We start from the raw sequence: 18,290 nt of genomic DNA, 5'->3' as shown, positions 1-18,290 counted from the left end.
TGTTGTTCTGTGGTGCTCCCAGATGGAGGGCTCCTAGTGCTGCCAAACATTGCCAGTGGTGTAATGGTACATTCTGAAGCGCAGGCACTCATCATGTCAGTCCCCGTAGCCACATCCCAAAGGAAAACCCCAAAATGCAGGCAGTGGTGTTGAGCCATATCACCAAGCCAATTCAAGCAGTTTTCATCCCCACCAAGAGCAGGTCTTTTGTAAATGGATCTTTATTGCCAATTCAAGACCAAGTCACCCCAAAATACTTTGCATTGCAACAGGGATAGCTCACAACAATATATTGCTACTGGGAAAAACCACACACACACCCAGCTACTTTGAGGAAGATAGCAGCTACACTCAGAGGAAACAGGGAAGCCTGATTGGGGTGGCAGATGATGTAATTGTCCCTGCCAATCAAAACATCCCTGAACTTCAATCCTGCAAGCCCTGGCCTGCTGTTAACTACAAGTGGAATTGCAATTGACCAGCCACACTTCAGAGGTCCAGCACTTGGGGGGGGGGGCTTCTCACTGTTCCATGCACACAATGGGCATGCCATAGCCATGTGGGCAGTGTCACCCCTCCTCTTTTCCCACCCTTCACTGTTTGCCACATGCACCTTTCTGCCTATAATTTCAAATGTGTGCTTCTCAGCGCCATTTCATCACTCTGTTGTTTGTGCGTACACGTGTGTGCATGTGTATGTGTGTGTGTTTTACAGTTTGATACAGTGAAATTGCAAAAAAAAAAAAAAAAAAAAAGGAGTTTTTGTAAAGAGTGCCTTCAGCACAGGGCAAGAGGGTTGCAGCTAAGCTTACTTCTGAGTAAACATTTTTAGAAATTGGTCTGCAATTCCCATCAATTTTACCCGAGAATGCCCAATCTCTAGTCTAGAGATTGGCTATTCACAACAAGATCTAACTGGACCACCTGATCTAGTCAGTTTCATAACCAAGCAAGAAAACTTACTGGCCCGATTTTCTCCACTTGTTAGTTGCACTATTCTAACATAGCACACTAGGGGAGGGGGAGTTAAAACAGTGCCTCCAGCATAGGACTTGAGAACTGCAGCTAAGCTTACTTCTGAGTAAACATGGCTACAAATTGGGCTGTATGTTCCATCGATTGAACCTGACAATGCCTTATCTCTAGTCTAGTCAATCTCACAACCAGATCTAGTCTGTTTTACAACCTAGCTTTTAAAAAAGTACCAGCTTGATTTCCCGTTCTTGTTAGTTGACTCTGAAGCCAGACACCCACAGTAAGCTCTAGAGAAAGGAGTGGAATCCCCAATATGTCACCCTCCTTCTCCAGAGACAACTCCTCCCACTGTGTCTCAGTCACACATTTTCCTGTTCCAAAAGATTCCCTGTTTTCTTCCTTAATGGATTTTTTACACTTAAAAAAAAAAGACTGAAGAATCAGTTGGAAAATACAAGAGGATTATAACCTAAGGACAGCAATGCCTTGATCCTCTGTAAAATTGCATAAACAAGGCATGGTGTTTGCACATTAAAAGCTTTGTCTGGAAGTTCCCCTGTTCCAGTCCCTCTCTACAGCTGGCTCCACTTCACTCTTAATCTATTTCTAGCTGTTCTTTCTCTCTTATGGGAGTCTTACCCTCACAGGGGGAGACCAACCAGGCCAAAGAAGAAGCATCTGCAGGAAGCTCACTTCCCTCTGCCCTGCCAGAAAGAATGCTCAGCTCTGTCAGTCGCCCTGGGACTGCAGAGATGAACGGAAGCACACCCTGGCTCCATCCGTCGGCCAGAGGACTAAGGGCTGCTGGACTGTGTGGGTTTGTGTGTGGGGTATGTACTATTACAATGTCTTGTAATCTGCCTTTAGGATAACTTGATGGAAAGGCACAATATAAATCTTCCGAATAAACAATAAATAAACAATCTCACAAAGTATAACAGCTATATAAAAGCGGTGTTATTTGTTTGTTTGTTTATTTATTTGGTGTATACCCTGCCTTTCGACCAAGAAATGGCACTCAGCAGCTTACAAAAACAATTTAAAATAATTTAAAACAATAAAATACATTAACATACAATAAAAACATAACAATGTTTATCATTGTGTTATATATGTGAACACCCCCTAGAAGTACAGTACAGTCCTAAATATATTTTACTCTGCGATCCAGTCAAACTAATGGGACTTATTCATAGGTAAGATTTAATAGGATTGTAGCCTTACATCCATTTCATCCATTATACAGCAACAAACAAGAATGATACTGAGTATACACTCAGTAGGGAATCACAGCCAATCATGCTCTCTATATGACAGACATGTTTTCAAACATCTATTTGTCCTGGGCACACTGTCCACTTTAAGTGTTCACTTAAAGTCTTAGGTGCACACCTAAAAATGTAGTGTGAAGAAGCCTTCAGTCCTTCTGACTGATGTTCCTTTCCTTTATAAATGGAATTAATAGTCAATTTGAAAGTCCTACAAAACCCCATAGACATCTGCATTATTATATCACCTCATAATACATTCTGCCATATTTAAAATTCCATAGAATTCAAGTATTAAAAGTAAAGCCAACAGTTAATAATAAATATCCAATGCGCTGTTTTATTATTTTTTTGTCAGTACAGTGTCACAGCTAGTACCTCGAGTTTCAAATTATGTCCATTTAATTTAAAACCTTTACCTTCTCTAAAGAAAAGTTTTAAATTTCCAGCAAGAAACATTGATCCTTTAATTCTCACACAAGTGTCAAATTTAGTATACATTGTTTTGGCATCAGAAACATGTCTAAAGTTAAAGCAGTGTAGCAATGTGTGTGTGATTGTGGCCTTGTAGGAATGTGGCCTTGTAGGCCCCTTCCAACCCTACTATTCTATGATTCTATGATTTATTTTTTAGGTATCCATGCACCAAAAACATACTATCTCGCTCTGGGACAAATTCACATTATCACCAAAAAAAAGTGCTAACAAGACCATATTCATGAATTTAGACTGTTATTATTCTAGGTCCAATGTTTATTTTTCAATAGCTATTAAATGCTCATTTGAATGATATTTCTGGAATAATTTTTCAGCTTAAATTTGAACACCTATCTAGTTAATATCAGCATCAGAACATTCAATCTTCTCAATAGTTTTTTCCCAACTAAATATTTTTTAAGAATTGTTCTTCTCACTATTCCACTAGTTTAAGAATAACTTCATAAGCATCACAGTAACTTAAAATTTGATTTAGGATACATATTAATAGTAATCCCACAGGATGCATATAAAAATAGATTTTAAGGGCATTTCACAACACAGAAAGAACATGTTTAACATTATATTAATTAGTTTAGAATTATTTAGTATTATTCCAGTAAGTGATAAAATACATGCACATCCCATCTCAAAAAATCCTCTGAACATAATTTATCTTCAGAATTTAAGGTTCTTTTTAAAACCAATGAAACATTCATGTACCTGGGACTCACATGTTTTATGCGACCAAGCTAAAGCTGCTTCTTCCATTTAATTGTGTCTCATATTTACATATTCTATTGAGACACAATGTACAACACATAAAATGTTATGAGAGGAAAAACTGGTTTTCATCATATACTGCAGATGAAGTATCTAAGTTTTTATTTTTAAAAGTGTTGAAAATAAGAATATTGGAAAATATTTTAAGTATCTGTTACCTTCTTGACTGCATCAACCAAATGATACACCCCTACAGCAAGGTCAGAAACAACATCTGATCAGAACACAATTAAGATGTTCATGCATCTGATGAAGAATGCCATCATTGGCTAGGAAAGATTGTGCCACAATAAGACTGCAATCCTACAGGGTTTGCTCCCTGGTATGTGGATATAGGGTTATAGCCTCATCTATATAGACCCACTTACCTCGAAGTAAGCCCCGTTGAACTCAGTGGGTCTTATTTCTGAACAGTTGTATATAGGATTGTGCTGTAAACCACTTGGAGCCTATGATGCCACCCCTTTATTTGTTTATTTAAATTTATCTTGCTTTTTAACACACACAAAAGCACAGGTTCTAAAACACAATCCACCAATAAAACCAAATCAAAAGATCACAGTATCAAAAATATACAATAATTCTATATTTCACTGTATACCAATGTATCAGTGTAGCAAGAAAATACAAGAAAAACTTGCCAGAATATTTTTTTTAAAATACCCTTACAGTTTTGCCTTTTTGGAGCTACATGGCTTGGTTTCATTACTACTAGTAAAACATGAGTGTTCCTCTTTTCAATGTAATTTCCAGTTGAACATTTCACAATCTGAAATGAGTGAGTACAGATGTGTGGATTTTGGAATTAACATTATCAGCACTGAGACCATACTTTGGGTTTCCCCCCCTTCCTTTCTGAAAGGTCTTCATGTCACAGGATATATTACAGCAGCTGAATTGTCAGGACGGGGCTAGTTGCTGTGTTACAGTGACCCCAAGTGGATTTACAAAGTAACAACGGTGTCTTAGAAAGTCAATTGACAATGATAAAGTAACCCTAACCTAACAGATAGTATTCTTAAGCTAATATTCAGACATCCCCCATAAAACTTTAAACAACCCTGCCTTGATCCAGCAGGGAAAATCTGTATGTGGAAACAGGGTCATGTGCTTGCCTTGTTCCCCATATCAGGCCTTTCATGTGCAAAAGAGTACTGTTTGGGGACAAATCCCCACCATAATCATAAATATCCCAGTCTCAATCTCAATTATCTGAGTGCTGTTGTTTCTGTTGCCAAAACTGCACCATCCACACACAAGAGAGAAGTATTAGCAGGCTTGGGGGAACCTCAAGATTTGCAGAATTATAAACAAACTTGTGAGGGGGGGGGGCCTAAAAGGGAAGAGGATCCAAAACACCCCAAGTGAGGACTGAGTATGCTCAGTGATCACAGAATGCGAAGTGTCTCTGGCGGTGGAAAGCAAATGGAAAACCAAGCAGAGAGGGGGGGAAATGGAGTATCCTGAAAAGGGGCATGGCTGGAACCCTGAATAGGAGCACACTTCATTGTATCATTGGTGATTTGCATCAGTGCAGACATGCGCTAAAATTGAGTGTGAATGTTCCTGACTGTGGAACTCAGTACACTGGGGGATTGTTAGGCTGATACGTATAACAGAGACTCTTTGTTCTCATATAACAATGCCATGTGATGAGTTTGGCCCAAGACAAGAACCAGAAAATTCTTTAATATTTTGGTTCAAGTACTTGTTTTGGTACAGTGCCTCCTGGATTGGTGAGGAATGGGCTCCCACATCCTGTCCTGAGTGGTTAGACACCTTGCCCACTAGGTTGGTGAGAAGAAGAGGGGTTCACTACCTCTCGGCTAGGACAGAATTGATGTAGCCTCCTCATATTATATATTATTATTTATTGCATTTATATCCTGCCTTTTTTCCTCCTGAAGGAACCCAAGGTGGCGTACATAATCCTCCTCTTCTCCATTTTATCCTCACAACAACCCTGTGAGGTAGGTTGGGCTGAAAGTCTGTGACTGACCCAGAGTCACCCAGTGAACTTCCATGGCTGAGTGGGGACTAGAACCCAGATCTCCCAACTCCCAGTCCAACAAGCTTACTTGTTTACCCTGGCTTTTCCCAACCATTAACATATCTAACATATCTTTATCGCTTCCAAATCCCGGGAAGTACTAGTTCCCCTCTACTCAGCACTGGTTAGGCCTCATCTGGAGTACTGTGTCCAGTTCTGGGCACCACACTTTAAGAAGGATGCAGACAAGCTGGAGAGGGTTCAAAGGAGGGCAACAAAGATGATCAGGGGACTGGAAACAAAGCCCTATGAAGAGAGACTGAAAGAACTGGGCATGTTTAGCCTTGAGAAGAGAAGACTGAGGGGAGATATGATAGCACTCTTCAAGTACTTGAAAGGTTGTCACAGAGAAGAAGGCCAGGATCTCTTCTTGATCATCCCAGAGTGCAGGACACGGAATAATGGGCTCAAGTTACAGGAAGCCAGATTCCGGCTGAACATCAGGAAAAACTTCCTGAGTGTCAGAGCAATACGGCAATGGAACCAATTACCTGGGGAGGTGGTGGGCTCTCCCACACTGGAGGCCTTTAAGACGAGGCTGGACAGCCATTTGTCAGGGATGCTCTGACTTGGATTCCTGCATTGAGCAGGGGGTTGGACTCGATGGCCTTGTAGGCCCCTTCCAACCCTACTATTCTATGATTCTATGATTAAATGCTGTTGTGCTTTTAGGGCGCAATCCTGTGGCCGCAAGACAGCATCTAGACAGCCTTGGGATTTTTCAGTTTCTGGGAACCGAGCTCAGAGCAAGGTCTCTGAGCTTGGTTCCCAGAAACCTGACTCCCTGCTCCTTCCCCTGCCATCTCATAGGCAGCGTGGTTCATCCCCAGCTCCGTGCTCATATGAGCAGCGCAGAGCAGGTGAAAAGGGGCACTCCTGGGGGTAAGGAGAGGAGGAGATCACAGAAGTGCCATTACAACCCTTCCTATGCACCATCCAGCCTCCCCCTGCCCTCGCTCTGACACACCATGGCGAGACAGTCGAAATTGGCCATCCAGCCACAAATGCAGGGCAGCTGGAGTGTGGAGGAGAGGATCCCCTTTGTCCTCCGCCCACTCCGCATTGGATAGTCATCCACCTCTGAGTTTGGAGGCAGCCGACTATCCCCATAGGATTGCGCCCTCCATCATGTATAATGTATTGTTTTGTAGTATGTTGTGAATTGCTTCAGGATTCTTAAAATGGGGAGCAGTATATACATATTCTAATAAATAATAAACAAACAAATGTGGCTCCAGAAAAGGCCAGTGCGATTTTAGGTTGGATCAATGAATGTATAATTTAAAAATCACAGGAAGTAATAGTTCCACTCTACTCTGTGCTGGTCAGGCATCATTTCCTATGCTGGTCAGGCATCAACTGTGTCCAGTTCTAGACACCACCCTTTACAAAGGATTCAGATGAATTGGAACAAGTTCAGAGAAGAGCAACAAAGATAATCAGGGGACTAGGAACTAAGCCCTACAAGGAAAGACTGAAGGAACCAGGTATGTTTAGCCTTGAGAAGAGAAGGCTGAGGGGGGATACCACTTTTGAAGTACCTAGAGGTACTTTTGAAGTAACACACAGAAGAGGGCCGCAACTTCTCTCCAGTTTGATCCCATGGATAAGCACTCTTTCAGTCCGACTCTGTAACCAACTGTAGATCCACCTGATAGATGTTTCATCTAACCCACTTTGAGCTAGTTTGCTCATCAAGATATCATGGGGCACTTTGTCGAAAGCTTTGCTGAAGTCAAGGTATATTATGTCCACAGCATTCCCACAGTCCACAAGGGAGGTTACCTGATCAAAATATGAGATCAGATTCGTCTGGCAGGATTTGTTCTTGTTGGCTTCAAGTAATAGCTGCATTATTTTCAAGGTGCTTCCAGATGGATTGCTTTATCATCTGCTCCAGAACTTTCCCAGGGATTGATGTCAGACTGACTGGTCTGTAGATCCCAGGTACTCCTTTCTGCCCTTTTTGAAGATAGGGACAACATTAGCCCTCCTCCAGTCATCTGGCACTTCCCCCGTCCTCCATGATTTCTCAAAGAGAATAGACAGTGGTTCTGAGAGTTCTTCTGCCAGTTCCTTTATTACTCTAGGATGCAGTTCATCTGGCCCTGGAGATTTGCACTCATTTAAAGTCAGTAGGTGTTCCTTGACCATATGCCTATCGATCTCAAGCTGCAATCCTGCCCCTTCAGCCTGTACTTCACCTTTGCCAGGGGGGTCATAGACCCTCTTTTGGGAGAAGACTGAGCCAAAGTAGGAATTGAGGACTTCTGCCTTTTCTTTGTCATCTGTTACCATTTTGCCATCCTTATTTAATAGTTGAACCACCATTTCTTTCCTCTTTTACTATGCACGTATCTGAAGAAAGCCTTTTTGTTGCTTTTAGCATTCCCCACTGACCTCAACTCGTTCTCAGCTTTAGCTTTCCTGATGCCATCCCTGCAATTCTGTGCTACCTGCCTGTACTCTTCCTTTGTAGCTTGGCCTTCCTTCCATTTCCTATATGTGTCCTTTTTTGTTTTCAGGTCATCTCGAAGCTTTTTGTGAAGCCACACTGGCTTCTTCTGTTGTCTTCCACCTTTTTTTCTTGTTGGAATTGTTTGTACTTGTGCCTTGAGAATTTCCTTTTTTAAAAACTCCCACCCATCTTGGACTCCTTTTCTCGTTGAGTCACTTGCCATGAGACATTACTTATCATTGTTCAGAGCTTATTAAAACTGGCTTTCCTAAAATCCAGGGTACGTGTTTGGCTACACTGGGCTTTTACTTCCTCTAGAACCAAGAACTCAAGTATGACATGGTCGCTTTCCCCCAGAGTTCCTGTAGCTGCTACTTTATCCACTAAGTCATCTCTGTTGGTTAGGATCAAGTCAAGGATAGTAGATCCTCTACTTCCTTCCTCTACGTTCTGTAGGAGGAAGTTATCCGCCAGCCACACAAGTCAGGAATTTCCTGGAGGGGCCATGTTTTGCAGAATTTGTCTCCCAACAAATACTGGGGAAATTGAAGTCCCCCATTACTACTACAACATGCTTCCTTGAAACATTGGCTATTTGCTTTTCAAAAGTTTCATCCTCGTCTTCTCCTTGATTGGGTGGCTGGTAGTAGACTCCGACCACCAGGTTCCTTTTATTCTTTGCTCCATTTATTTTTACCCAGATGCTCTGGATGGGGCTACCAAGCTCATCCTCCTGTATTTCTGTGCAGAGATATGTATTTTTCACATACAGTGCAACCCCACCTCCCTTTCCGTTCTTCCTGTTCTTTTTAAACAAGTCATATCCTTCAATTGCTGTATTCCATTCATGAGTGTCATCCCACCAAGTCTCAGTTACACCTATCAAGTCATAATTTCCCTCCCGTATTAAGAGTTCAAGTTCGTTCTGTTTGTTTCCCATACTCTGGGCATTAGTATACAGACATCGAAGACCATGTGCTTCATACTCTGGCTTTCTTCCTACATGTTTGTGAAGACTATTATTGGGCACTATTAGAGCTGTTCTCTCTGCTGCAGTGCATGAGCCTTCGTCCATTGTTACTCTGAACTTTACATCTCCCTTCCCCATAGGATTCAGTTTAAAGCCCTCCTGATAAAGTTCTTCATGCTGTGGCCAAACACATTCTTCCCAGCCTTTGTGAGGTGCAACCCATCCCTTGCCAGCAGTCCATCTTCCAGGAAGTATAGCCCATGGTCCCAGAATCCAAATCTCTCGTGCCAGCACCACCTTCGTAGCCAGTCATTCACCTGGCGTATTTTTCGTTCCCTTTCTGTCCCTCTTCTAACTACTGGAAGGATGGATGAGAAAACTATCTGGGCCCCAAAGTTCTTGAGTTTCCTTCCCAAAGCTTCAAAGTCTGATGTGATTTCTTCGCAGCTCTGCTTGGTGGTATCACTTTTTCCCATATGGATGAGAAGGAAGGGATACCTGTCAGTGGGCTTTATGAGTGCAGGCAACCCTTCAGTCGTGTCTCTAATCCATCCTCCCGGGAGACAGCATGCCTGGAGAGTCCATGGGTCTTCGCAACATATTTGGGTTTCAATCCCACGCAGCAAGGAGTCTCCCACTACTACTACTCTTCTCTTCTTGTTGTTGTAGGCCTGGGTTTCATCGCCTCTGCTTGACTGACCTTCAGCCTCTTGCTCGCTCTCAAGCAGGTTCCCCTGTAATTCTTCCTCTGCAGGCTGTCCTCCAGTCTCATCCTCAAGTACCTGAAAATGGTTCCATAGTTCCACTGCTTCCAGTGTTGCAGAGTGGCTTCTAGTTCTTCTGCTCCTGTCCCCCTTTTCCAAGAGTATCCTCTACTGCATTTTCCCTCACCTCAGCATTTCCCTCTTCTGCCTCAGCTTGCTGTTGCTCTTCAAGCTTCTGTTCTTCACTTTGCTGCTGTAGCTCCACCGTTCTGTCCAAGAACTCTTCGTGTTCTCTTATTCCCTGGTCGACAGTCGCCACTCCAGTCCTCTTACTTTTTCTTCCAACAGCATGATCAACTTGCACTTGTTGCACATGTAGGCCATGTTGTTCTCAGGCAAGAAAATAAAAAATTGCCCCCTCACAGCCACAGCCCCTTCTAAGATTATACAACCTTGTATGATATACAGCCTTCAACAACAGTGCAGCTGAGAGTAAGGCAGTGGTATTTCAATTGGATGTCTGAGAAAAAATGCAGGGGTGTTAAAATCTTTTCCACCCACTCACTCCTTTTAGGTTTTCAAAATACGATACTTTACGGAAGCTTCATCCTCTCAACTCAGCCCTCATGGACAGATCTTCTCATTTAAACAACCCCCTTTCACACTCCCTTTCACACTGTTAGTGCCCCAACATTACCCATTAGCTTTCCCTAAGCTCCTTCATTATATCTCCCCCCTCCCCCTCCAACAGAAATTTCCACACACCCAGCTGGATTGAACTACACACACACAGAGACACAGTGGTGTAGTGGTAAATTTGGAAATGCAGGAGCTCATTGTGACAGCCTCCAAGGGAAAATTTCAGGCAGCTGTGTCAATCCATATCAACAAACCAGTTCTAGGAGTTTTCACCTCTACTAGGAGCACGTCTTTGGTAAAGCGAATAGGTCTTAACTGCCCATTCCAGACCAAGTCATCCCAAACACTTTGCATTCCAACATGGAACAATATATTGTTGCTTAGAAAATTCATTCCACGCACAGCTACACTGAGGATCGCAGCTAAGCTCAAAGGAACAGGGAATTCTGAGGGAGGTGGAAAATGACATCAGAGTCCCTGCTAATGAAAAAGTGCCAGGGCTGCGTCCCTGCAAGCCCTACCTCCACTACACCATTGTTGGTGTAGCTAGGACTGGACGCTGGGGTCCAGGGCCCCACAGCCCAGGGGTCCCTCAAACAACCACCAGACAGTGGCAGGGGATGAGGGCATCAGAAGCAAACTCCACTTTATTCCTGTAGTCATGATGGTGCTATAACTTAAGTGTGTTTGAGATGCAAAACTGCACATGCTCAGGTTATTATTATTGTATCAGAGCTGGCAAATAGTTTTGTTATTCGAACATATCAGGAATGTAGATGCAGTTGTAAAGTATGGAGTGGCAGTTGGGTGGCAAAGAGAAATATAAGCTGTGTGTTTCCCAACTGAAGGAATGCACAGAAAGGGTGCATAAGACTATTAACTCCAGGATCTAAAATTACCTGGCTGCACCACTGTACAGAAGTGTTTCAGGTACCTGTTAGAAGTAGTACCTGGGACATCGCTTGGTGAGTGATCCAATTCCCTCTTTCCTTTTTGACATGTCCTTTTCTTTTCTGAAATTATTTTGGACTCCCAGCTGTCCATGGAGGCTCAGGTGTCAGCTGTGAGCCGGACAGCACTGTATCAACTCCATCTGATATGGCGGCTGTGCCCCTTCCTTCCCGACCATCTGCTCCCATCGGTAGTACATGCCCTGGTCTCCTCTCGTTTAGACTACTGTAATGCGCTCTACATGGGGTTACCCTTGAAGACGGTTCGGAAGCTGCAGCTGGTACAGAACGCGGCGGCTCGCCTGATTAAAGGCAGCCACCAGCGAGATCACATCACTCCAGTGCTGAAGGAGTTGCACTGGTTACCAGTTGTTTTCCGGGCCAAATTCAAGGTGTTGGTTTTGACCTTTAAAACCCTATATGGTTACGGCCCAGCCTAGCTTAAGGAGCGCCTCCAGCAGCACCAGACAGGCTGCTTAACAAGATCAGACTCGGACGGCCTTCTCTCTGTCCCATCAGCCAGGACAGCTAGACTGGTGGGGACGAGGGAGAGGGCCTTTTCTGTGGTGGCCCCCACTCTGTGGAACTCCCTCCCTAGGGAACTCCGTCATGCCCCCTCCTTAATGAGCTTCCGTCGTGCATTAAAAACGTGGTTGTTCAGGCAGGCATTTGGGGTGGGTTAGGGTATTTTAGAAAATGCTTTATTGTAGAATTTTATTGTTTTAAACTCTTTTATTGTATGCTGTACATCACCCAGAGTGGCTGGGTGACCAGCCAGATGGGCGATTAATAAATTTAATAATAAATAAAAATAGAGACTGAATGTTCCTGTTTAGTATACCACTCTGCTGGAACATCCTTGTAGCCCCTTTAAAAGAAACAATAAGTTACAAACTAAAGCAAGGCTACCCTCCCCATGCCATGCTTCAGTTGTGCTTTTTCTGTATTATTGCACTGAGGGTGACTTCTGACCCTATCACACACAGACCTGGGTTGCACGTCACAGCAGCAATTCCTGGGTTGTTTAACCTAAGAATTGTTGGGAATGAGCAGAGTGCACAAGCCGCACGCGAGCCATTTCCATTTTCTGGGTTGTTTTGTGACATTTGAACCCAGAAACTTTGGGTGGTTCATGGGTTAAAGAACCCAGAGTTAACCCAACCACAAACCATGGGCAACACAGGAGAATGTGTTAATTGTAACATGGCTTTGGTGGCACTCTATCAAAAGATTACCATGGCATTTTGGTGGCATGTTTTTGGAACTATTTCACTATTAATAACATTTGGACAGGTGACTCCATATGCAGTTCGGCCCAGAAGCTGCCCAAGAGTTTTTACTGAAGGGTGGTATAGAAATTATCTAAACAAGCAGGAAAATATATATCAGCTTCACATACTGCAGTTTCAATGAAACTGCAGCTGGAAACATGGTGAAGTGAATGTACAAATCGCCCTAAGTCCCATTGAGTTCAATGGGATTTACATTGTGGAAAAGAGGGAGGTGGTTGCCCTCCAGATGTTGTTGGGCAGCAAGTCCCATCATGCCTCACCGTTGGGTACGCCAGCTAAGGCTGATGGGAGTTGCAATCCAACAACATCTGGAGGGCGCACATTCCCCATCCTGGCATAAGACAGTTCATGGGTCCATACGGTGGCATGGATATTTTATTCCAGAGCTGAAATGTTTAAGTTCTTTCTAATATTTCCATAACCATATTTCCAGATGATCTAAAAGTTAACCACTCAAAGATGTCAATGAAAAAAATGAAACAAAAGCAAGAAAGCTGTTTTAAAGTTTAAATGTAATCCACAAAACGCATGTCATTGGTTGCATAAGTGCAAGACCTTGAAAACTGTATGTACCACTGAAGAATTTAATTTGACATTAGGTTAGGCAGCTATTTTAACTGTTAAAACCACTAAAAAAAAGTGAAAGAAATTAGGTTAACACTTTGTTGTTACACTTTCACTATGAGGTAAGTATTTCCTGTGCTGTGGTAAGTTTTTGTTTTTTTTAATGAAGGTATTTGTTTCAAATGAACGAAGAATCATAGACTCCTTCATATGTTCAGCTGTATATTAAATGTGTGCATTAGCATTATTATTCTGATAATTCCCTGATAAAAAAAAATTATATATAAAAGTTACTGTTGTTTCTGCATATTGCACCTGTGATACAGAATTAATTTCATACAGGAAAGCATCTTTTTTAGCATCTCCAAAAGAGACATGTGTCTCCTTTCCTTGAACCATCCACTTTCTGCAATGCAGCTGCTCTGTATCTGTGACACCCTGTGGCCTTAGTTGATCTATAGGGGGGGGGGGGCGCGTCTAGTAGGAATGAATGGATTTTGTTAAATCCGTTCCATCTGTTTTTCACAGATTGTCAGGAGTCTTTTGTTCCGTCATCCGCTCATTGACAGAATCAGTTTTTTTTAAAGCAGAATTTCCTTCTACTTTCACTAATTTGCATTAGTACTACTGGGAATTAGTGAGCATCTCCCTGAAAAGTGAAACAAGTCCACAAGTCCACAGAACCCATGTGACTCAGAAAAAGCCATTCCCCTGCGGAATCTGCAGCTCAGATTCATAGAAATCCAAACTCCTTTGAATCCATTGTGAATTGGTCCAACATCCCTAGAGTAGATTGCCTTGCCTTGAGGGAAAGCATAACATAAAGAATATACGGATTCAGGAGGGCCTGTTCCCCACATTTAGGTTTGGGGTGAATCAGTGATACTCATTTATAAAATTTAGCAGGCTAGATATAATATGAATTTAAGACTTAAGTCCTATGCACTCTTACTTGAGAGGAAGTCTGATTAAACTCAGTGAGTCTTACTTCCAAGTAAATATACATAGGGTCCAGGACATTTCTAAGACTTTGTGAGGCCCAGGCACTAAATGTTTAGTTGAGGCCCTCCTTCTTTCTCTTCTCAATGACCAGAGTACTGTTTGTGTCAACGCTGATGTGACCCCCATCATATGTGAGGCCCAGGGCACTTGCTCTACCCCTTTAAAAAGGATCCGATAGGATCAATTTGCACAAGGTAGACTTGGAGATCAATCAGCACAAGTTAGATTTAATTATGAGATCCATGAGTATCCAGGCTTAAGAAGCTGTCAGTAGAGATAGATGTGAGCTATCAGTTTGTGGGATTTTCATGTACAATTCTGGAGATCTGTGATGTCCAGGTCTGCCTGGACATGGGATTTTACACCATTGCAATACCATGTAGTACTGGATTGTTTCTCATGAGGCTACCAGCCATGTGAGCTATGATTAGAAGCCAGGCTTTGGGAATTTGCACGTAAAAATTCCAAGGATCCATGACCTAGATATGCACTTTTGTGGCATAGTAGTGCTATATGTTGGATCCCTATTCCATATTCCTATAGACATCTCTGACTGAAGATCCTTATTCCATTTACTGATGTACCTTGTCCCTGGTTGATCTTCCTTTACATTCAGTAAGGTATATCTGATAATAACTTCTTTGGTCTATCAATTAATTCTTGTTCTAAGTCAGTGATCTGATATTGTTTCCCCTTTGCCTGATCCAGTCTTGTAGAAAGCGCCTAATTTGAAAATATTCAAAAAGAGGCATTTGAGTAACCCATTTCTTCCTGTGCTTACGCGAATGCTTTAATATAGCCATTCTGGATCCAGTATCTATATGGACAAAATCCCTGTTTAGTCCAGCTTAAGAAAGAGCAAATTTTTCCAACTTTACTAAAGTGGGAGTCAAAAGCAAAGAAGGAAATTGGTGACTTTTCAGGAAATAACTCCCTGCTATACTTACAACTCTATTAGTATACCATATTCCCAGAATAAGTGATAACACTGTACTTACTCTCATTACATTTGACCTATTTTTAGGAGTAACCACAACAATGAGTCTACTGGTATTTTACTAAAACGTTCCCATCTAATTTTACCCTTCTCAGGTGCTTCAAACCATTACTTTAGCCAATTTAGAGACCAATCCAATGGCCCGCTAGACACTGTCTACTGGGCCATAGGAGGTGGTATATTCTGGGAACTGACCTCCCCCCTTGTACGCACTGCTTTGGAGGCAGTGCAGAGAAGCCCCATCCTCTGCACGCGGAAGACAAGCGCGGAGCAACTGAAAAGGGGAAGGGCGGGGGTGCATTCTGGGGTGGGGAGAGCGGAGCTGCGCGTACAATGCATCCTATGTGTCGTACGGCAGCTTCCTCTCCCGGCTGCCACCCCCCGCTAGACAGCTGAAAACGACTGTCTAGTGAAAAAGAGCAAGGCAGGAGAGGCGCAGAGGGAACAATCCCCCCATGCCTCTCCTGCGTGGCTTTGGATAGGCGGTCGCCCCCGAGGTCAGAGGTGGCCGCCTATCTACTTAGGATTGCGCCCTTAGACAATTAGTTTGGAAATACATTATTACATCTGGTACTGCCAATCTACCTTCTCTTTTAATACTTTGCATTATTGAAAATTAACTCTAGCCTTTTTCTTACCCCAAATAAACACAGTAATCATACACTGCCAATCTTTCATATTAAGCTCTGAAGTAGCATTAGGAATATTTTATAAGAAGAAATTTATTTCTGGAAATTTAATCATCTTAAAGGCTGCAATCCGTACAAACCAAGAACGGTTTAGTTTTAGTCTCCTATTCAATTCCACTTGTATTTTTTCTTTCAGTTTTCCATAATGTAAGTTTATTTAATTCCTTGAGGTCCTATGAGGATCTAACCACCATGTACTGGATAGATTATTTTTAGTTGCCAAGCCGGTGATATGTTAAACATGTCTAGTTTCTTCTTCAGTAACATAAAAGGTAACAGTTTTGTTTTAACTGAGTTGACCTTATACACAGATGCCTTGCTGAACTCCCCTGTGATTTTAATGAATTCTGTCAGTGACTTTGGGGGATCTAAAACCATCAAGAGCGATGTCACCCACAAACAAGCTTATTTTGGTCTTTAACGTTAACTGCTTTAATCCTACTTTTCCTGATTGCTATTGCCAATTGTTCTAGATAAATATTAAATAAGTAAGGAGACAAAGAACACCATTGTAAAGTTCCTCTAAGTTCGATAGCATATTATCTCCAATCTTTTAAAAATGGAATAAAGGTCATTTAGCGTGGGAGACACCCTGGAGGTTAATGATGTCATCTAAAGGACTCGAAAACTTCTTTGAGTAACCAATCTCAATAGCAGGATAAAAGCTCGAAAAGCAAGGGAAAAAGGGGAAGATATACCCAACTGAATGCAGATTTCCAGAGAATAGCAAGGAGAGACAAGAAGGCCTTCTTAAATGAACAATGAAAAAGAAATTGAGGAAAACAACGGAATGGGAAAAACTAGAGATCTTTTCAAGAAAATCGGAGATATCAAGGGAACGTTTTGTGCAACGACGGGCATGATAAAGGACAAAGAAGGCAGGGACCTAACAGAAGCCGATGAGATTAAGAAGAGGTGGAAAGAATACACAGAAGAACTATACAGGAAAGATCTGAATGTCCCTGATAGCCATGATAGTGCGGTCACTGAACTTGAGCTGGACATCCTAGACAGTGAAGTCAAGTGGGCCTTAGGAAGCATTACTAACAACAAAGCTAGTGGAGATGACAGTATTCCACCTGAGCTATTTAAGATCCTAAAAGATGATGCTGCTAAAGTGCTGCACTCAATATGCCAACAAATTTGGAACACTCAACAGGGGCCACAAGACTGGAAAAGGTCAGTTCACATTCCAATTCCAAAGAAGGGCAATTCCAAAGAGTGTTCAAACTACCGTACAATTGCGCTCATTTCACATGCCAGCAAGGTTATGCTCATAATCCTACAAGCTAGGCTTCAGCAGTATGTGAACCAAGAACTACCAGAAGTACAAGCTGGATTTCGAAGAGGCAGAAGAACTAGAGATCAAATCGCCAACATTCACTGGATCATGGAGAAAGCAAGAGAATTCCAGAAAAACGTCTATTTCTGCTTCATTGACTAGGCTAAAGCCTTTGAGTGTGGCTCACAACAAACTGTGGCAAATTCTTAAAGAGATGGGAGTACCAGACCACCTTACCTGTCTCCTGAGAAACCTGTACAAGGGTCAAGAAGCAACAGTAAGAACCGGACATGGAACAACTGATTGGTTCAAAATTGGGAAAGGAGTACAACAAGGCTGCATATTGTCACCCTGCTTATTTAACTTATATGCAGAGTACATCATGAGAAACACTGGGTTGGATGAATCACAGCTCAGAATTAAGATTGCCGGGAGAATTATCAACAACCTCAGATATGCAGACGATACTACCCTAATGGCAGAAAGCAAAGAGGATCTAAAGAGCCTCTTGTTGAGGGTGAAAGAGGAGAGTGCAAAAGCTGGTTTGAAACTCAACATTAAAAAAACTCAGATCATGGCATCTGGCCCCATCACTTCCTGGCATATAGAAGGGGAAGAAATGGAAGCAGTGACAGATTTCACTTTTTTGGGCTCCAAGATCACCACAGACGGTGACTGTAGCCATGAAATTAAAAGACGCTTGCTCCTTGGGAGGAAAGCTATGGCAAACCTAGACAGAGACATCACCTTGCCGACAAAGGTCCACATAATCAAAGCTATGGTTTTCCCAGTAGTAATGTATGGCTGTGAGAGCTGGACTATAAGGAAGGCTGAGCGCCGAAGAATTGATGCTTTTGAATTGTGGTGCTGGAGAAGACTCTTACAAGTCCCCTGGACTGCAAGGAGGTCAAATCAGTCCATCCTAAAGGATATCAACCCTGACTGCTCGTTGGAAGGACAGATACTGAAGCTGAAATACTTTGGCCACCTAATGTGAAGAGAAAACTCTCTGGAAAAGATCCTGATGCTGGGAAAGACTGAAGGCAAAAGGCGAAGGGGACGGCAGAGGATGAGATGGCTAGATAGCATCACCGATGCAATGAATATGAATTTGAGCACAGTCCAGGAGAGAGCGGAGGACAGGAAGGCCTGGCGTGCTATGGTCCATGGGGTCACGAAGAGTCGGACAT

General features: G+C 42.6%; 1 protein-coding gene across 1 annotated transcript in view; it reads left to right on the top strand.

Annotated features, from left to right (window-relative positions):
- Positions 1-1,705: 1,705 nt before the first annotated feature.
- IFNGR1 (interferon gamma receptor 1) overlaps positions 1,706-18,290 on the top strand; it is a 49,534-nt gene continuing 32,949 nt past the window's right edge. The window contains exon 1 of the mRNA XM_084827658.1: positions 1,706-1,805. The gene's annotated coding sequence lies outside the window, so the exon portion shown is untranslated. The remainder of the gene's footprint in view (positions 1,806-18,290) is intronic.

This window comes from Heloderma suspectum, chromosome 1 (assembly GCF_057233095.1).
Source record: "Heloderma suspectum isolate Gila_16-S chromosome 1, 16-S_ref, whole genome shotgun sequence".
Lineage (NCBI taxonomy): Eukaryota > Metazoa > Chordata > Lepidosauria > Squamata > Helodermatidae > Heloderma > Heloderma suspectum.
The sequence above is the reverse complement of the archived record's forward strand: the minus strand, read 5'-3'. Positions and strand labels throughout refer to the sequence as shown.